This window comes from Triturus cristatus, chromosome 6 (assembly GCF_964204655.1).
Source record: "Triturus cristatus chromosome 6, aTriCri1.1, whole genome shotgun sequence".
Taxonomy (NCBI): Eukaryota; Metazoa; Chordata; class Amphibia; order Caudata; family Salamandridae; genus Triturus; species Triturus cristatus.
Genome location: NC_140589.1, coordinates 1,918,100,710 through 1,918,117,774, shown reverse-complemented (window position 1 = coordinate 1,918,117,774; position 17,065 = coordinate 1,918,100,710). Strand labels below are relative to the sequence as shown.

Below are 17,065 nucleotides of genomic sequence, written 5' to 3'. Positions count from 1 at the left end.
CTCCGGGCGCGGTGGTGGGCGGAAGTGATGTGATGCCGCTAGGTGTCCTGGGAGCTGTAGTCTCCCCCAACTGCGGCCAGTGATCTCGATCGGCGGCAGGGGAGACCTACAGCGTTGCCGTCCCGGTTAGAACTGTCAGTGCCCAGGTAAGTGCGAGCTTCCAGTATTGCCTCACAGCGTTTAAGAAATGCCCCCGCTCCACCGAGGGAGCCTCTGCTTTTTAAGCGCCTCCGGGCGCGATGGTGGGCGGAGGTGATGTGATGCCGCTGGGTGTCCTGGGAGCTGTAGTCTCCCCCAACTGCGGCCAGTGATCTCGATTGGCGGCAGGGGAGACCTACAGCGTTGCCGTCCCGTTAGAACTGTCAGTGCCCAGGTAAAAGCGAGCTTCCAGTATTGCCTCACAGCGTTTAAGAAATGCCCTAGTGACTGCATTGAGACCCCTGTAGTCTACACAAACCCTCATCTCTCTCTTACCACCCTGAGTGTGAGGTTTTGTGACTAAGACTACTGGGCTAGCTCAAGGGCTATATGAGGGCTCAATCACTCCCAGTTCCAACATTTTCTGGACTTCAGTCCCGATTTAGTCCCTGACATGGTCAGGTTGCCTGTAAATCTTATTTTTAACAGGCAGACTGTCACCTGTGTCCACCTCATGTGTACACCAGGTAGTCTGACTTGAGCCAGTGAGAACATGTGTCTAAACTGATTCAGGACTTGCCTACAATCAGTTTGCTGCTGGTCAGTGAGGCTGCCTTCCAAGGCTACATCATCCACTGAACCATTATCAGGGATCTGTGAGAGCAGGTCAGAGAGTGGATCACTCTCTACCTCCTGTCCCTCATCAGTAGCCATGAGAAAGCCCATGTCTTCCCTGTCCACATATGGCTTGTGTCTGTTTACATGGAGCACCCAATGGGGGCTCCTGGGAGTACCAAGGTCCACCAGGTAGGTAGCCTCTCCCTTCCGCTCAAGTATGGTATGGGGTCCACTCCACTTGTCTTGGAGAGCTGCTGGGGCCACAGACTCCATCACCCATACCTTCTGTCCTGGCTGATACACAGCCAATACAGCCTTTTGGTCATGCCAGGCTTTTTGTAATTCCTGGCTAGCCTCAAGGTTATCTGATGCCTTCTTCATGTACTCAGCCATCATGGAGCGGAGACCAAGTACATAGTCCGCTGTGTCCTGTTTAGGGGGTTTGAGAGGTGACTCCTGTGAGAAGTTGGCCCGGTATATGCTGTCCACTAATTGGGCACCTTGTATCAGTCCAAACAACCCTTATGATGTATGAGGTCAAAGATAACCTTTATTGAAAGCTATCCTAGTGGTAGCTATGGAGAGCAGCCTTCAGGCTTAATCTTGAAGGAATGTAAAGCAGCTTATTTTACCAGAATATCACATCCTGAATGATAGGAGAACCACAAAGTGTTTGTATAAAAATATGTATTTATTTCTTAAAAGCTCTCTACTATTCTCTACACGAGAATAGAACACAAAAACTCAATACGTTTCAATAGAACAGTTGTAAGTAGCACAATACGCAGCGGGCTCCCAGGGGAGACCGAACCATATACGAAAAAAATGGTATAACAGTCATGACATCAATAGACAGAGTGTCTAGAGCACGTAGAATCGCTGGGACCCCAAGAAACCACCCCAGGTGAGTAGACTGGGACCCCATGGAGGACGGGTGCAGTGTGTGAACATGAACGTGGGCTCCGTACAAATCTATGGGAAAAACGCGGTTAAAGTTTTACAGTTTAAAGACACTTCGGAGAGGACTTCAAGCAAGATCTTTGGTACTTAAAAGGTTCTAAGGCCAATCCACCTGTGGATACCGAGGTACCGGAGTTACCTATCCCAGAGGAACCGGGTGCATAGGGGTCAATTGGTGTTGGAAACCTCCGTCGTTTTTAATGGCGTGCTGAGAAGAAGTACTGCTGCCATGGAAGTGGAGAGTGTCCTTAGAGGGGCAGCTAGTGAACGAGGGCACAATAGGTCTCAAAACCGCAGCTGGCATCAAACAAAAAACATTCTGGAATGCTAATTGATGGCGACTGTTAGGGGGCAGACAGGGTCAAGAGACAAAGGGGTTTTCTATTCAAATGATGGTGTGTGTAGATAGTGTGTGTAATAATTGGAGGGGCTGACATACATAGTTACAAAACGGCTCCTCTGGCGCAGACAAGTCAGTGCCTCCAAGGATGTTCATTGCCAGTGCAATTCAACTAATACATGCACAACTAGAGTGGTCTAGACCCACGTGTCACCTAAGAAGTCACTCAGCACACACGGAGTCAAGTCAGCCCACAGGCACACCCCTGGCTAGAGCGGTCTAGCCACACGGGTCACCTAAGAAGTCACTCAGCACACACGGAGTCAGGCCAGCCTCAGGCACACCCCTGGCTAGGGCGGTCTAGACCCACGTGTCACCTAAGAAGTCACTCCGCACACGCGTAGTCAGGCCAGCCTCAGGCACACCCCTGGCTAGAGCAGTCCCTCCACAGACTGAAGCAACTGACTGTACATAGGAGTAAATCGGGAACCTCCTACACATATGTACGATTAGCAAATGAAGCCTTGTCATTTTGGCCACCACAATCCAGCCCTAATCTTTCAATTAGGAATATAAGGTTTCTGCAAAGTGTAACTTACTGGTATTTTCAAATGAACCAACTCGACTAAAATACCAGATTACTAGAGTCTGCAAAATGAAAGCATATGACAGGAAGATGCAATCTACTGGGTCAGTCACCTCGAAGCCCTACATGTGTAGCCAAAGTTTTAAAGCGGTTTAGTAACCCTGGGCGGTGAAGTCCACTCCGCTCGCGTTCGTCAATGTCAAGTTGGCGACCGCAAGCGAAGAAAATCAACCTCCCGGCGAGATTTTTCCTCGTTTGCAATCGTCAACATCAAGTTGGCGAGCGCGCGCATGGAAAATAAACATCCCGGCGAGATTTCTCAACGCGGGGTGGTCAGGTTTCACATTGCAAGTGGTCGCGTATGCTCGCGACTGCTCACAATAAGTAACTGCCCGTTCGCGTTGAGAAAGCTGCCACTTGAGTAAAAATTTACCCGAGCGGCAGAAAAGTAAAGAAGGGACTGCTTGCCCTGTGGAAGGTGCAGTTCGCAATGATTGCACAGTGCGGACAAGCATCCGGCACTCTGCAATCACCGCAAACAGCATTTTTCTCTGGAACTCCGCCGCTTGCGGAGCTCTGCGTAGTGCGGCAGAGTTTTTTTTCCACTTCGTGGAACTCCACGTAGTGCAACTCCGCGAACTCCGCTCAGGGTTACTGTTTAGCCGGTTTTGTGAGTGTAGCCAGTTGTCCTTTCTGCATATGTGTAGACAAAATTCACTTCTGCAGCTGTGCAGCCTGCGTTTACCTTTTCTACATCTGTAGACAGCAATCTCTACCACAGAAAGTTGCCCTTTATGCACCTAAGGCAGACTTGTCTCCTACAGCTATGTAGACACAACTGCCCCTTTCATGCACGGGTAGCTTAACTTCCCTCCAACATTCAAAGTTATCCCTTTACACATATGCAACCGTATGGAATTAACCGCAAAATAACAGGCTGCTTAACATGTTTTTGCATCACAAATTATGACGTAACATCCCCAAAGAGTAATCTAAGATGTCAAATTCCTAAATTAAAGCCAGGCTCTCTAATTGGGTGTAAAGCGAGACATTCACACATGGAAGCGCAGAAGGGGGGTGCAGCAGGACAGTCATCAGATGAAGAAGTCCTCACAGCGCACACCGGGCAGAAATACTTTAAGGCAATGGAGTCAAGGAAGGGTTTGGAACATGCAGCCATTCTCCAGGGAGTCGAGTGGTGATATAAAGAAAATCCAAAAATTGCATTATTGGGAACTATTCACGTCACGGGCATTTCAGCCAACTGCTTCCTTGGACCTGGAAAATTCAGTGTTTGAATAGACTCCATCAGCTCAAACGCAGCCTCCACATCCTTCAGCATCATCAACATGCTCAAACGCAGCCTCCACATCCTTCAGTATCTTTGACATGTTCAAGCCCAGCCTCCAAATCCTTCAGCATCATCGACATCGACAAACCCAGCCTGCACATCCTTCAGCATCTTCGACATCGACAAACCCAGCCTCCACATCCTTCAGCGTCATTAACATGCACAAACCCAGCCTCCTCATCCTTCAGCATCATCGACATGGACAAACCCAGCCTCCACATCCTTCAGCGTCATTAACATGCACAAACCCAGCCTCCTCATCCTTCAGCATCATCGACATGGACAAACCCAGCCTCCACATCCTTCAGCATCATTGGCATAGACAAACGCAGCCTCCGCATCATCGACATGTTTGTTATGGTATATAATTTTATAACTCGCGCAGCTACACCGAAGAGTGTCCCGGCGCGAACCCAAGAGGAGTCAGCACACTAACACTAGGTGAAAAGGTAGGTTTTTAGATGTTTCTTAAAGGCCAGAGGGTCTTGGGATTGCGAAGCTCAAAGGGAAGGGCATTCTATGCCTTGGCGGCTTTCACAGCGAGAGAAGAGCCGCTCAGCCTGTGGCGAATAAAACGGGGCACTTGAGCTAGAAGAAGTGCTGATGAGCGTAATTGTCTCACTGGGACATATAAGGAAAACCGCTACCGCAGATAGGCGGGACCATGACCATGAAGGGCAAGATGGGCAATGACAAGAGATTTAAATTTGACCCGTTCGGCCACGAGAAGCCAGTGAAGTGAGTGTAGATGTTCGCGCACGCTACTCCTATTGGAAGTTCAAAGGAGAAGCCAGGCGGCCGCATTTTGGACAACCTGGAGTTTATTCAATGAGTACCCCGGGCTGCCCACATACAAGGCATAGGCATAATCCAAACAGGAGATAATCAAAGTGCGGATGACCGTCTCTTTAGCAGGCCTAGGGAGAAGAGCAAGGAATCTCCTTAAGGTTTTAAGGAGACCAAAGCAGCTACGTCAGAGCTTCTTAACCTGGGTAAAAAAGTATAAATTGTACTCAAACCACACTCCCAGGTTCTTAGCGGATTTCCAATTGGATGTTGGAAGGGGGAGCCCAGGAGGCCAGATCGTGTCTCTGAAACTGGAGGGGAAATTACCATAGAGGAGAATCTCAGACTTGTCTTTGTTGCCTTTAAGTTGAGCGGCAGCAAGCCACTTGATGACAGAAGACAAGCAGTGCTGGACAGAGGATACAGAGTCCGCATCCTTTTCCCGGGTAAAAAGGAGCTGGGTATCATCTGCGTAGGCAATCACCTTAGCCCCCAAGTCCTCAGCCAAGTAGACCTGAGGAGTTACATAGATGTTAAAAACAAGGGGGCTAAGGGAGGACCGCTGCGGGATCCCTGTGGCGACCGGCTGCGGGGCTGACGCAGCCGGCGACAGCCAGACCTGTTGCACCCACCCTTCCAAGAAGGACCTAATTCAGCCCCAGGCAGAGCCCGAGACAGCAATCTCAGTGAGCCGGGCAAGCAGCAGAGAGTGTGGGACCTTGTTGAACGCTGCCGATAGGTCGAGCATTACTAAAGCTGCTCTTCTGCTGGCATCCAGACACTCACGAATGGCGTCGGAGACCTCCACCAATGCTGACTCAGAGCTATTAGAGGATCGAAACCATGACCGGGCTGGATGCAAGAGGTCCGACTCTTCGACAAACTCAGTAAGTTGTCTGGTCACTACCTTTTCACAGACTTTGGCTGGGCAAGTGGGAGATGGGACTGTAATTCCCTGGCATCTCGGGGTCAAGGGCGGGCTTTTTTAGAAGAGGGAGGATTTTAGCCTGCTTCCAAGCCTCCAGCACTCGGGCCTAAAGAAGGGAAGAGTTTGATGTTATTCACTTCAGGGTTGATAATCTCCGTGATTGCAGCCAACAATCTGGCCACGCAGGGGTCAGCGGGCATGCCTGATTTCAAAACCTTTAAAATTTTGAGGGAGCTAGGCAGATCCACTAGAGAGAAAGTGTAGAGAGTGCCTAGGATTAGAAGGCTTAGAGACACACAGCACGGATAGAGGCCATGAGCAGGATGTAATAGCCGCCTGAATCGTGCGGATTTTATCCATAAAGAAATTTGACAGAGTGTCGCACCAGGCCTCTGTGGCAGCAAGTGGGCTCGACTCCGCCGTGGGTGAAGTAAAGCTCTGAACTATTGCGAAAATTTCCTTAGAGTTATTTTGCGCCTGCTCAATGCGGGCTGCATAATATTGCTTCTTAGCCTGTGTTATCGCAGCATAGTAATTTTTTTGTCTATGCCTGAGATTACCCTTAGCCAGGAGACAATACTCACTAAAGCGCTAGGCACGCTCAAGTTTTTTGCACTCATGCTTAAGACATGGATAAACTCTGCCTCCACATCCTTCACCATCATCAACATGCACAAACCCAGCCTCCACATCCTTCGGCATCGACAATTACAAACCCAGTCTCCACATCCTTTAGCATCATTGACTTTACAAACCCAGCCTACACATCCTTCAGCATCATTGACACACACAAACCCAGCCTCTACATCCTTCTGCATCATCAACATGCACAAACCCAGCCTCAGCATCTTTCAGCATCATCAACGTGCTCAAATGCAGCCTCCACAGCCTTCAGCATCATCGACATGCACAAACCCAGCCTCCACATCCTTCGGCATCGACAAATACAAACCCTGTCTCCTCATCCTTCAGCATCATTGATTTTACAAAACCCAGCCTCCACATCCTTCAGCATCATTGGCACACACAAACCCAGCCTCTACATCCTTCTGCATCATCAACATGCACAAACCCAGCCTCAGCATCCTTCAGCATCATCAACGTGCTCAAATGCAGCCTCCACATCCTTCAGCATCATCGACATGCTCAAACCCAGCATGCATATCCTTTAGCATCATCGACATGCACAAACCCAGCCTCAGCATCTTTCAGCATCATCAATGTGCTCAAACGCAGCCTCCACATCCTTCAGCATCATCGACATGCACAAACCCAGCCTCCACATCCTTCGGCATCGACAATTACAAACCCAGTCTCCACATCCTTCAGCATCATTGACTTTAAAAACCCAGCCTCCACATCCTTCAGCATTATTGACACACAAAACCCAGCCTCTACATCCTTCTGCATCATCAACATGCACAAACCCAGCCTCAGCATCCTTCAGCATCATCAACCTGCTCAAACGCAGCCTCCACATCCTTCAGCATCATCAACATGCTCAAACCCAGCATGCATATCCTTTAGCATCATCGACATGCACAAACCATGCCTCCACATCTTTCAGCATCATCAACATGCACAAACCCAGCCTCCGCATCCTTCAGAATCATTGACATGCACAAACCCAGCCTCCGCATCCTTCAGAATCATTGACATGCACAAACCCAGCATGCATATCCTTTAGCATCATCGACATGCACAAACCCAGTCTCCACATCCTTCAGCATCATCAACATGCACAAACCCAGCCTTCACATCCTTCAGCATCATCAACATGCACAAACCCAGCCTCCGCATCCTTCAGAATCATTGACATGCACAAACCCAGCCTCCGCATCCTTTAGAATCATTGACATGCACAAACCCAGCATGCATATCCTTTAGCATCATCGACATGCACAAACCCAGTCTCCACATCCTTCAGCATCATCAACTTGCACAAACCCAGCCTTCACATCCTTCAGCATCATCAACATGCACAAACCCAGCCTCCGCATCCTTCAGTATCATTGACATGCACAAACCCAGCCTCCGCTTCCTTCAGAATCATTGACATGCACAAACCCAGCCTCCGCATCCTTCAGAATCATTGACATGCACAAACACAGCATGCATACCCTTCAGCATCATCAATGTGCTCAAACGCAGCCTCCACATCCTTCAGCATCATCGACATGCACAAACCCAGCCTCCGCATCCTTCAGAATCATTGACATGCACAAACCCAGCCTCCGCATCCTTCAGAATCATTGACATGCACAAACCCAGCCTCCGCATCCTTCAGAATCATTGACATGCACAATCCCAGCCTCCGCATCCTTCAGAATCATGGACATGCACAATCCCAGCCTCCGCATCCTTCAGAATCATTGACATGCACAAACACAGCATGCATATCCTTCAGCATCATCAACATGCTCAAACGCAGCCTCCACATCCTTCAGCATCATCGACATGCACAAACCCAGCCTCCGCATCCTTCAGAATCATTGACATGCACAATCCCAGCCTCCGCATCCTTCAGAATCATTGACATGCACAAACACAGCATGCATATCCTTCAGCATCATCAACGTGCTCAAATGCAGCCTCCATATCCTTCAGCATCATTAACATGCACAAACCCAGCCTCCGCATCCTTCAGAATCATTGACATGCGCTAATAAAGCCTCCTAACCACAGGAGTCGTCCGAAACATAGGTCGCAGCAGCATTTTATGCTTCACAGCAAAGTGCAAGTCCCATCGCAGTGAGAACTCTCTTCCCGGGGTTCAGAATCCTATTCATTATCTGCATTGAAGCTTCACATACCTGAAGTCGCTCCGGGAACCTCTCGGGCTTCATGAGGATCCAACACTGAAAATGAAATGACACTTTTTAATGTCAAGACTATCGCCGACAAGTAGAGTTATCCAAAAACAGTGTCCACTTTAATGTGATTTCGTGAATTATTCTTAGGTCGCTGTAATGTGGTATCTTAAGTAGTCACCAAAATCTTAGTCAGAATGTGCAGGAATGGTTCATTTATGTGGCAGGGTTTACTACGGAGATATTGATTATGATGGGTTCAGGCCTTTGTCAATTAATTGAACAAGGTAGGGAGTGGGGTTTGGGTCTTGAGTAGCCGAGATCCATTGGCTAATCAATATCTGTCCTCCCATGAGTGAAGGGGACATCAGCCTTCGGACATATACCACATCACTGCCAGGATATCGGAAATGGAAGAGAAATGCATTCTCGATCACTGTGGAACAGATGCTAGACATGCAGCTGAGTTACAACAGGATATACCAATATTGTATAAAACTTATCAGTTAAAAGCAAAGCTCAAGGAGAGGACCAGCCGCAAGATGATCACAAGAGGTCTGTGATTTCTAGAACCTTCTAATGGTGGGGACACCATCAACTGAACTTGCGGGTCTCTGTCCGGTTTAGCAATGGGAACCGCTGGGTTTCTGATGGCTGAGCCTCAGATGGCTCTACCATCAATCAATCAATCAATCAGGGTTCTTGTAAAGCGCGACTACTCACCCGTTAGGGTCGGAAGGTGCTGGCAGATGTGGGGGTGGATCTGCGGTTCAGTCAAAGAGCCAGGTCTTGAGGTCCTTCCTGAATTGAGACAGAGACAGTTATTGCCTGATATGTAGAGGCAGGGAGTTCCAGGTCTTCGCAGTGAGATAAGAGAAGGATTTTCCTCCAGTCGTGTGTGAGACGTTAGTCTGGAATATGCTGTCACTAGTTGAAGTGGGCACCATGCACCAGTGCATAATTTGTGAAGCTACTGGACCTGTAGATACTGATATATATGGTACTCGGTCGCAGTAGTAACAATTGTTACACAAATATGTCCATTTCAATGACAAATTGTATTGTCTAATATTTTTCTCTTTCCTTTTGTGATTGATTTATTTTGTGTTTTTTATGTGGTAACGTGGTTTAGATCTGTGCTGTGACACAGTTTTTATTGTGCAAAGCAATTTTTATTTGTGTAAAGTTTTATGAAATACACTGTTTTTTAACTTCAGCTGTCAGGATTGTGTGTAATAAAATTGTGCAATTCTAGTTTTTTCGGGCTCCAATTTTTCTGACCCATTTATGGTTTCTTTTCTATTCCTCTTCTTGATAGATGCTGCATTATTAGTGGGTTAAGGGTTGATTGATTGTTTGGAAGGTAAGAAGAGACCAGAATAAAATTCATTGTGGCCAAATTGTGAAAACATTAGAATTCACTCTGAGTTTGTGGGTGTATCTTCCATATTGAGTGTGTGACGAATAAGGGAAAAGACACAATTTTCACTTCTATATGGATGAGCCTGTCAGCATATTACAGGACTGTATTTTATATGGATAGCTCGGTGGGTTAATGCGCCTCCTGCAGAGAGTCTGCCAGCATATTACAGGACTGTATTTTATATGGATAGCTCGGTGGGTTAATGTGCCTCCTGCAGAGCCCGCCAGCATATTACAGGACTGTATTTTATATGGATGTCTTAGTGCGTTAAAGTGCCTCCTCCAGAGAGTCTGCCAGCATATTACAGGACTGTATTTTATATGGATAGCTCGGTGGGTTAATGCGCCTCCTGCAGAGAGTCTGTCAGCATATTACAGGATTGTATTTTATATGGATAGCTCAGTCGGTTAATGCGCCTCCTGCAGAGGGTTTACCAGCATATTACAGGACTGTAATTTATATGGATAGATATTACAGGGCTGTGTTTTATATGGATAGCTCAGTGGGTTAATGCCCCTCCTGCAGAGAGTCTGCCAGCATATTACAGGGCTGTATTTTATATGGATAGATATAACAGTGCTCTATTTTATATGGATAGCTCGGTGGGTTAATGTGCTACCTGCAGAGAGTCTGCCAGCATATTACAGGACTGTATTTTATATGGATAGCTCAGTGGGTCAATGCGCCTCCTGCAGTGCATCTGCCAGTATATTACAGGACTGTATTTTATATGGATAGTTCAGTGGGTTAATGCGCCTTCAGCAGAGAGTCTGCCAGCATATTACAGAACTGTATTTTATATGGATAGTTCAGTGGGTTAATGTGCCTCCTGCAGAGAGTCTGCCAGCCTATTAAAGGACTGCATTTTATACAGATAGCTCAGTGGGTTAATGTGCCCCCTGCAAAGAAAGTCTACCCACATATTAAAAGGACTGTATCCTTCACCATCATCAACATGCACAAACCCAGCCTCCACATTGTTCAACATCATTAACATTCACAAACCCAGCCTCCACATCCTTCAGCATCATCGACATGCACAAACCAGCCTCCACATCCCTCGGCATCATCGACATGCACAAACCCAGCCTCCACATCCTTCAGCATCATCGACATTTACAAACCCAGCCTCCACATCCTTCAGCATCATTGACATTCACAAATCCAGCCTCCACATCCTTCAGCATCATCGACATTTACAAACCCAGCCTCCACATCCTTCAACATCATCAACATGCACATACCCAGTCTCCACATCCTTTAGCATCATCAACACACAAAAACCCAGCCTGCACAGCCTTTAGTATCTTCAACATTTAAAAACCCAACCTTCATATCCTTCTGCATCATCAAACATGGACAAATCCAGCCTCCACTTCCTTCAGCATCATTGACATGCACAAACCCAGCCAGCACATCCTTCAATCAATCAATCAATCAATCAAGAGTTTGTAAAGCGATTGCGAGGGGAACATGGCGGAAATTAGGTAGTTCAGGTCGCGAGCTCTCCTACGCTGGTGGGGCGATGTAATACCGAAAATCAGAAGTGCCGGGTAAATGTAATATTTTGCAAACTTTTTAATAGGCGCAAATATAGGGCCCTGAAGGAGTGATTTTTCGTCTGTTTGTTCCCAGTTTTTCCATGCACCTTAGGCAGTGGTGGCTGGTGACATTTGAAAGTGGTGAGGCGTAAAATTATTTTCATACTGCGCTCGCTCGCTGGAACAACCTACGGTGGCTTTGAAAAAAGAGTGGACAAATGGTGCATTTTCAAGCAAATTTGAGTAAGGAGGAAGGTTAATAAAGCAATGGTGAAAGTGCAGTTATTAGATTAATAAAGATCCCTCCCAAAGACATGTCCAGTACAGAGCCACAGGTGGGCAGGCTGCTCGGTATAAACTTCAGAGGAACCCCCAAGACTTAGTGAGGAATTTCCACTACTGTAACTTAGAATGAAATAAAACTCCACTTTTCCCCCAGGAATCATGGAGCTCAGCATCGGTTATTTAGATGGTTGTGTTTGTCTGCACATTAATGTTATTTTCCAATCATTTCAATTCACTTTCGAGATAGTGAGATACTGAGACGAATAATGGAAAGGTCACTATAAATGCCAGACTCGGGCTTTTCTGCTCGCCACAGTTGCACATTTTGGTGCCGATTCCGATCCTGGAAAAAATTTCCCCGTACGTATCCGGTCTTTTTACCGTACGAATCGTACAAGTAGCGTACAAACTGCCAAGTACGATTCGCATGGGAAAAAGTCCATTGGGAATAATTCCCCACACGTCCTCGGGTCGGAAAATGTGTCCGACACGTCCCCGGACGATTCACCGTACAAATGTGAAAAGTGAAGTCCGACCGCGCAAGTACGATCCATCCCGTGCGTCCGATGTTCCAACCGTATGGAAAAAACACCGTCCGCACCGAACTCCCATAGCAACCATGGAGACATGTGCCCACATACGCGCCGAACACCCCCCCCCAGTCCCCGCATGTACGCGCCGTACCCCCCCCCGAGCCCCCGCATGTACGCGCCAAACCCCCCCCAGCCCCCGCATGTACGCGCCGTACCCCCCCCAGCCCCCGCATGTACGCGCCGTATCCCCCCCAGCCCCCGCATGTACGCGCCGTACCCCCCCCAGCCCCCGCATGTACGCGCCGTACCCCCCCCACGCCCCAATGGGGGAGCCGCCACTGACTTAGGAGATCGGCAATTCAGTGGGAAAACGCTGCCGGAGAAACACTGGGAAGAGTGTGGGTGGAGGCTGCGTTGCTGCCAGGATTGGTTTCCCGCGGAAAGGAAGCTATAAATCGCAGGACGCAGGGAATTCGACCACTGGAGGACATACTTCGGGATGTATTTCTATAACTCTGCAGGAGCAGGGCGATGCTGTTAGAAAACCCTTGATGACCCCGTTTAGGTGGAGGGAGCAAGATGTGTCGGAGGAGTGTGGTGACTCCGGAGAAAGTTTAGATAAAAGGCAGCAAGAAGCTTGCTCAGCAAATAAGGAGAAAGGGGGGAGGGCGGTCCCTAAAGCAAGTACAGTGAGGGTGGTTAACAGCTATACCTTAAGGAGTAGAGGGGTTTGGGGCAAAGAGGAGTCGGGTGTCTCCTCTGCTAAATGTTCTTTCGATACGGGACAGACAGCTTCCCCATCTACACAAACTGAATCGTGTTTGAATCGTCTTACTTTCCTGAAATCAAATAAAATGTCAACGGACAATACATGTGTCAGGACAAAAACAAAGAGACAAAGAAAATACCTGAAAAGATAAGTTACCCCATCGCTTCGCTCCTATTTTAAAGTGAAAGCGCAGGGCCCACCAGCTATAGCAAAAACTTATACAGTATCGCCTAAACTCCAACAGGAGACATTAAATAGTCAAGAGAAAGAAAGATTGGCATCCGGTACTAAGGAAGCAATGCCAAAGCAGATTTTATTAGAGAATAGATTTGATCCTTTACTTGGCTTTGAAAGTATTATTTCCTCCCCTAAAGACATCAGGTCTCTTGATAAACAAAACTTCACCGATACCCCATCTTCCACAGATTCTCAGCGGCAGGCAGTCCCATCTGTTCCTTTGCAGGACACTATTGATATTAATCCATCTGGACTTGAAAGCACAATGGCGGTTACGTTAACAGAATTACGAGAGAGATTCGCTAGTTCGGAACTTAACCAACAGAGAATCCAAGGGTATTGTGAAGCAATGGAAGAAAAACTCAATAGCCTGGAAGACGGAGTAGGGGCAATGGAATCTGCGCACAAGGATATAAGGATATATCTAAGAAAGTGGACATGAATCAGGAAGAGATCCAGAAGCTAAGGAAAAATGAAAGGGAGCTTAGAGATAAGCTAGACTCCCTTGAAAATAATGCAAGCAAGAATAATATAAGAATCTTAAATGTTCCGGAGGGTTTTGAAGGAGGGGACATTAAGGCTTCTGTAATTTCCCTTCTAAAAGAGTATCATATGAATCTGGATTTAACTGCATTAGGGGAAGACGTGCAAAGAGTCAATTGAGACCCTTTTTTGTTCCGTCCTGGAAGGAAAACAGCAAGAAGGACTTTAGTGAATTTTGAAACCTACTCACTGAAAGAAAGTATCCTGGCTGCTGTACTAAAAGTTGGATCATATAAGAAAAAGGACTGGTTGTTCCGTATACGATCAGATGTTTCCCGAGAAACCTTAGACAGGCAGTGGGAGCTCGGTAAATATATACAAGACTTAAGAGACTTAGGAGCTACGGCAAGCATCCGTTTCCCACCATCTCTGAGGGTTATGAGGAATAATAAGATGCATTCATTCAGGGACCCTAGCGAGGTGAAAGTTTTTATAGAGCAGATTCAGGCACAGGCAATATAATAGATAGTTAAAGCGGACCACTACTATGTAGGAGAGCTCATATGAGGTGTCCAAAGTATACCTCGTTTTGCTAGGGATGCTTCCCCGGGGAGGGTGGGGTGGGTCACTGGCAACAATTTAGAGTTTAGGGAAACACATGAATCACAAAGGGTGGAGGAGCAAGTGGGGGAAAAAAAAGTCCTCTTCTGTCAGGTTTAGTTGCTTTTGCTCTTCTGTTTTTTTAGGTCTCGCTGAGCCAAAGGCTCGAAGAGACATTTTGTATGTGGGATTTTCAAAGTGCTACCCACAGTTTTGGCTGGCCTAAACCTTAAGTGCACGATCACATGCACGTGCACAGCTGCTCCCACTCCCCCTCCCTTCTCTATAGCTTTCTTTCACTTTAGCCGCTTTGACCCTTGCATTCCCCCCTCCCTTCTCACCCAGCCCTTTGATGCTCTGCTCGATTACTTTCACTTTCGCCGCTTTGATGTTTGATTTTTATTGCCTTTGTTTATGTGACGGAGATCCATTGCATTTGGCAGAACATTTCTGGGGTCGTATTGCATGAAATACACCAGGTGGCGCTAACGTGTTTTACAGAGTACCATACAGCATTTTGTTCTGCGTTAAAAAAAAAGACGCTTTAGGAGCGGAAAGGAGCTATCCCTTTTACTTGTATTAAAATGTATTTATAAAGGTGTCTCAAAGGATCCTGAACATAGTTTATACCAGCATGCTCCAATACTGTCCGTATTTCACTCCTGATTGCACTGGCCTTCCAGGTCCTAAGACTCAGACTCATGATTTTACTGTTATTTCAAAACCAATCTAACATTTGTTTTGTTTTAGGTATTACCTTAGTAAAGCATACCTATGTGATCTTACTCTCCTTGGTCAGTGTTTTATTATGGATGACAAGATGTTTTCTCATTAGGACTCGCACCATAAGCCTCTTTCATTTCAAACATCTGGAAACGCATTCGTCTCTGTAACTATATAGTAATGGCTTTCAGTTACAGCTGGCGGAAATTATGCTACACACCTATTTATTGCCTTCACCAAATGATTCTGCTTTCACTGGTGTGACCGTAACTTGCCAAAATATTTTACTGATGCTTTCGGCAGTGTCTCCACTTCTGTCTGATCACTCCTCAAATGACACCTTCCTTAATCCCACCCACAAGCAAGGTAAGCCACTCAATTTTATGCTAATTTCAAACACTTTATCCAAATCTAAACCCATCATCACTCCATCTGACATCACACATTTCACATGCAAATCAGTTCGCCTCCTTGTAGATCGCTCTCTCATGTACCCATCTGCTGTAGAAAACAGGACCCCACTGCTCTCACTGCTTTCCACGTGATCTTCATAAAGACCTCACTTCAGTCTTGCACTACAGCTCATACAACTGCTTCATTATCCACCTTGTACCAAAGATAGGCCTCAGCCATGAATTACACTTGAAATAAGAGCGCATAACAGTAAATGAGGGCAGCAGTACATAAATGGCGAAAGCACATATTCACTGCTAACTTCTTGGTTAATAAGCAAGCCCTTCATACACTGCATAATGATCTAGGAGGTGTCAAATCTATCTATTTCCAGGACCTCATTACCTCACCATCCACAAGCGCTCTGTGCAAACCTTCAGCTCTATACTCTCTCTATCTTCAATTATCAGTATTCTATTGTTCATCCTTACCTGCTCATGACTTCACCCTGCTACATCTGCTCCAAGATTAACACTATAATTAGTCCACAGTGCTCAAGTCCTCACTCGCCTCAACCCTGCGCAGTTACATTATTACGATTTAACACAACATCCTCCTAACAAACGTTTCCTCTTATGAAAGTAGCTAATCCTCCCTGTGCCCCCCCCTGTAACCATTTCGTCCTCCCTTCATCAAATCTTTGCCTTTTCATCCAACAGTTTCCCCTGCGTTTCCCTTCGCACTGACTGCCTGTCCTGTAACCGACTACTCAACCCTCTCCTGTGTTCGGGACCCTTCATTCCACTATCCTATCCTCTCCTCTGTTCTTGTCTATGCTCATACTCTTAGATCGTTCTGCCTCTCCTTTGATATTGCTGGTCACCCCACACTTTTCTCAATGAGCGCACGGGGCATTAGCTGGGTACCAGCCCTTATGCTCCTCAATAAGCAGCAGCAATCGTTGCAGTTTCACCAAGGTGAGTTTAGTAAAAGTTTATTTTACTACTTTCGATAACTGGTGCCTTTCGCAAACAGAAAAGGTAATGACAATGTATGGCACATTACAAGATGGCAGGTTTTAATACTAGGGCTTCTGATTATATGCATAACGTTTGATCTAGCAGATATGATTGAACAAATGGTGAGACCCTTAAATGAAGGCTTAGGGCTCAAATCACAAAGGGACTAATATGCAATAAAGTTACGTGTCTCTTCACTCATGGCAGAATCTCCGCACTGCACTCACTGCAGTGCGCTGGACAGAGAGGCTGCCCAGAGTGCAGAGACTCGACACTTGTACCTTTACTACACGTAAGTCCCTTTGCAAAACAGACCCTTAACCTCTACTTCTTTGTGATTTTTAAAATAAAGAGAGGGAAGCATTTATAGTAAAAATGGAAAACTCGTTTCTCTATTTACAATGCAGTTATTGGTTGTTTTTAACTTTCAAGAAAATAACACATTTGTTCTTAAACGACATCCATATCTTAAATCACACATTTTATGATTTTGACATTTGGAATTTCATGTCATACCCTTCACTTGTGCCTATTCCCGACTT

General features: G+C 46.6%; 1 long non-coding RNA gene across 1 annotated transcript in view; it reads right to left on the bottom strand.

Moving 5' to 3' along the window:
• LOC146822460 (uncharacterized) overlaps nt 1–17,065 on the bottom strand; it is a 76,190-nt gene that overhangs the window by 41,516 nt on the left and 17,609 nt on the right. The window contains exons 2-3 of the long non-coding RNA XR_014963311.1: nt 9,241–9,318; nt 8,521–8,565 (exon numbers count right to left, since the gene is read on the bottom strand). This is a non-coding gene — a long non-coding RNA (uncharacterized LOC146822460). The remainder of the gene's footprint in view (nt 1–8,520; nt 8,566–9,240; nt 9,319–17,065) is intronic.